At 38.3% G+C, this 4,551-nt stretch overlaps 1 pseudogene; it reads right to left on the reverse strand.

The window, feature by feature from the left end:
• Positions 1–3,088: 3,088 nt before the first annotated feature.
• Positions 3,089–4,337, reverse strand: LOC148931644 (uncharacterized; annotated as a pseudogene).
• Between the last annotated feature and the right edge of the window lie 214 nt (positions 4,338–4,551).

Here is a 4,551-nt window from a genome sequence, read left to right on the forward strand (position 1 = left end):
GACATGATTATTATTGTTTTCACAATTAGACCACGCCACGACAGCGGTTGAAACAAGTTGCTGATTTAAATTATGGATATTAAATTTGTCAATCTAATATATGTATGCACAAAGTTAACTATATGGATGGATAGATTTTAATGTGTAGAATAAATTGCATTTGCATGACGTTAGCATCAAAGTTGCCCCACTAAGAAGAGGGAACTATCACATAATTAGATGAGAAATTCAACAATAACAACAAAATAAATATAAGAATATCTACTCGCACAATAATTTGTCGAACTGCGAATCCCACCACTATCAAAAATCATTTTTTATATTGAAGCCAAAATCAATTTGACGTGACCGTATAATTTTGGGCCTTTGGCCACTGGAAATCATTTTTCCATCTCAAAATCAATTGATAATAGGATAATTGATTCAATAACTAAGAATTTATTTAATACTATTATGAGAAAACTAAAAGATTTCATATGTACAGGAATGAATACCTTTCAGAAATATGGAAACATCCATATTCATAAACTATTAAGATTATTTTATTTTTATCGATTAGTTCAAGATACAATAAACCAAAAGCTTTCCTTTAATTTGATAGATAATTCAAGTAGTCCAAATTAGAGCAGTACAGACAAAAAGTTTGTTACTAGATTGCGATCGACAATTCCAGATATTTTGCAACATCGTTTCAATATTATAGTACATTTTTTACAATCCAATCATCCATCAATCAATAATTGCAACTCGTTTTTTTTATCAAACCATATTATTAAATTAATCAAGTAAACTGCTATTTTTTCATATTATTATATTATAAATAACCTTTCAACTTCAGTGAAGGACTACATAAATTTCAATTGTAATCGTACAATTATTAATTTTAACTGAGTCGTCGACATAGAATTAAAATACATAATTAACAACAGTTAATATACTATAGTCCCCACTGACCAGTCACTGGTGAGTGTGCAACTGAACCAAGTAATGAAAAAGAAATGCTAATAAATTGTGAATTTTACAAGTAGGGATTTAATTAGTAGAGTATTTAGTTTAATGACGATGTGGACACTTCTTAAATTGCCCAATCATCGTAAAAAACTGTTCAATGATGTGCCTTTAGTTTTTTAAAAAATGAGATGTTTATATGTGTGATCGTTATAGTGTACACTATTTAGAAATAATCAATAAAAAATTATTTATCAGATTTATTATAGTAGTAAGTATAGAGGAAATATCTTACTCCCTCCGTCCGCCGTTAGGAGTCCCGGTCACTTTTGTGCATTCGTTTTGTAAAAATGATAGTAATAAATAGTCAAAGTGGAGAAATAATAAAGTAAGAGAGAGAATAACATAGATAGGACTCTTCTCAACTTTATTCAATATCATACTTTACTATTTCTCCTTTTTAACTATTTATTATCATTTTTATAAAGTGAGTGCGAAAAATGATTGAGACTCTTAATGGCGGACGGAGGGAGTAATAGTTAAGCGGCATTTTCCTTATAGATTATAATGTGCTTGTCCATCTCATTATATCTGTTACTCCCTCCGTCCAGCAATAGAAGTCCCGTTTTTCCGTTTTTGTCTGTCCGGCAATAGGAGTCCCGGTTCTACTTACTATATTTGGACAATTTAATTACCCTCCCCATTCTCAATAATTTACTACATTGCCATTAAAAAACACCACCTCCCCCAAAATTAACTCATCTCTCTCACTCTATCTATCCCTAAAATCACCAATACTCACTCTCTCGCTCACCAAAATTCTCACTCTCTCGCTCACTAACATCAACACAACTCTCCCTCTCTCTCTCGCTCACCAAAATTCGCTCTGTTGAAACCCTAATTCGACGCCGCCTCCTCTTCCTCCTCCCAATCGCCGCCTCCTCCTCTTCCCCACTCTAGCCTAAATGGATTATGTACCCTCTGAAACCCTATCCCCCATCTATGGGCTAGATTCGGCCGATTCGATGTCCACCGTAGTTCCTGAAACGCCGATGGTGGAAGTCCCTCCGTGGACCGATTCTCAGCCCTCTATGTTCCTTGAAACCCCAGATCTGGAAGCTATACTCGATTCAGAGCTTATCGTCCCTGATACGCCGGAGACCATGCTCGATTCGGAGCTTATCGTCCCTGATACACCGGGTTATGAGAGTCCTGACTCCACTGTGGTACCTGAAACTCCGCGGGTGAAGAAGCGGCGGCGTCCTGTTGAGGAAGAGGAGTGGTTCAAGGAGTTCCTCCTGATTCTCTTGCCCGACATGAAAGATCTTCTCTAATATTGTGAGTTTTGTAAGAATCACCCCCTATCTAGGGTTCGGAGATTCTGACTTGGTTTGTATTTAGGGTTACAGTATTTTTTTGTGTTGATTTAGCCACCCCCTTTTGGGTTAGGAGGCTTAATCTTGCCCTATATGCTGGAATTAGTAATGTTTGACTGATGGTCGCTCTGGAATTTGTTGTTGGTTGCTGGAATTTGTGCATTCTACTGCTATATGCTGAAATTTCTGATGTTGGGCTGATTAATCCAATTGTGGTGCTTATTTGTATGCTGAATGTCTCTGAGGGATGTTTATGATGGTTTATTGTTGCTATACTTGCTGCAATTTGTTGTTGGGTGGTGCTGTGGTGATTGTGGTGCTTATATTGTGTGAAAAGCCACCCCTTGATTAGGTTTGGAGGCTTTTATTGGTTCCCTATGCTGAAAATTCTCTGAGGGATGTTTATGATGGTTTATTGTTGCTATACTTGCTGCAATTTGTTGTTGGGTAGTGCTGTGGTGAATTGTGGTGCTTATATTGTGTGAAAAGCCACCCCTTGATTAGGTTTGGAGGCTTGTTTCCATTCCCTATGATGAAATTTTTCTGAGGGTCTTATAGCATCATCCTGCATATGTGCATCACATTAGGTTTGCACTATATCTATACACCAAAAAAATAAAAACATCAGACCCTAACCCAAAAAATAATAGGGGCTGACCAACACACCAAAAAAATCAGACTACCCTATTCCATAAACACTATGGCCTGACCAACACACCAAAAAGATCAGTCCACCCTATTTCATAACCATCACTTTGGCTTACTTAGAAGCCAAATGCATTTGACAGAGGGCCAATATCATACATTGACCCATCATTGTTCTCTGGCATTTGTAAGTAATGCAACACCTCTCTCACAAGATCCTCCTCCACTTCCAGCACTTTAGGCAATCCAACAGTTCTTTGTAGCCTATCCTTGTTGATGTGAGGAACTTTGTAGCCATTTCCACCCCTGCACTGTAGGATTTCAGTGAGGCAAGCCTGCAAGCTTAGGAAAACTTTATTGAGAGTTTGTGGTGAAAGCTCTGCAAAAGAGCTACACACATTCCCCACAAGTTCATCCACAGTGCTGCATGGTTTCTCATACTGCAGTGACTGAATTGCTCTAAAAAATCCCAAGTTTAAGATGTTAGTGTCAGGGGAATTAGGTGGTTGACAAATCAGTTGGATTTTAAATCCATCTGAGTTGGCAACAGCCTGAAATTCTGGATCCATAGCTGTTATGTGTGGGGTTGCATTATCTTGCTGAATGTAGATGTCTTTGCTTGCCCAAATTGGTCACTTGGCCTTAATTGCAGGTATAATCTGGCATGAATAACAATAACATAGCTAAATGATGATCTTTGTTGAGTTTTTAAGATCTGATAGAATGGAAAAAGTTGCATACCTTGTTGATAAGGCAGTCTCTCATCACTTCCTTTGTGACTGAATGTATTGGCTTGGTTTCCATGGTCCCTCTGGGCCTGTTCTTTGACTTCCTCTGTGCTGGCAGTACTTCAGTGAAGGGAAATATTCCCACCTTACCATCATAAGTTGCCTGCCCATCCATACCAAAATGTGGTCTACTGACAGCACACATAAACATAACTTTGGTGATGAATCTCTTGGATTTGCATGATCTATATGGCTCATCCTCATCTGGCAAGAGGTAGTACCTGTCTGATGCCTTGGTCATATAGAACCATTTTTCATCTATATGCACTACATTGTGCATGCTCTGATATTGAACTCTACCTTGAGTAATTTGTGGCTGAAGTTGACTAAGACTCCATCTAACTCTTGCTAGCTTATTCATATTGGTGAGGGCAGGTTTGATTGCATTTGTATGTGGCCTTAATTTACCTTGCTTCACCCATACACCTACTGTGCTCTTGCTAACATTCAATTTGACAGCCATTTTTCTCAATGAAGCTCTCTCAAGAATAGATAAGTTTCTAACCTTTTCTTCATCAAGTTGTAATATGTCAGCATGTGTGTATCCTTTAATCTTTCCTTCCATGCTTGCAGGTTCTCCCCTTTGCATCTGCTCCTTGGCTGCCTTCCATAGCCTGTACACGGTCTTCCTACTGACCTCAAATGTCTCTGCTGCCTCCATTACAGCCCCTCTTGCAAGCACTCCATCATGGCTGTGCTTGAGTAGAAACTGCACCACATTGTTCTTGATGTTGCTGTTCAAGTGTTTGGTTTGCCTCTGCCCATTATCCATCCCTATGATGAAATTTCTCTGA

This window comes from Salvia hispanica, chromosome 2 (genome assembly GCF_029641045.1).
Source record: "Salvia hispanica isolate PSC_SH4W2 chromosome 2, Shi_PSC_v1, whole genome shotgun sequence".
NCBI classification, from domain to species: domain Eukaryota; kingdom Viridiplantae; phylum Streptophyta; class Magnoliopsida; order Lamiales; family Lamiaceae; genus Salvia; species Salvia hispanica.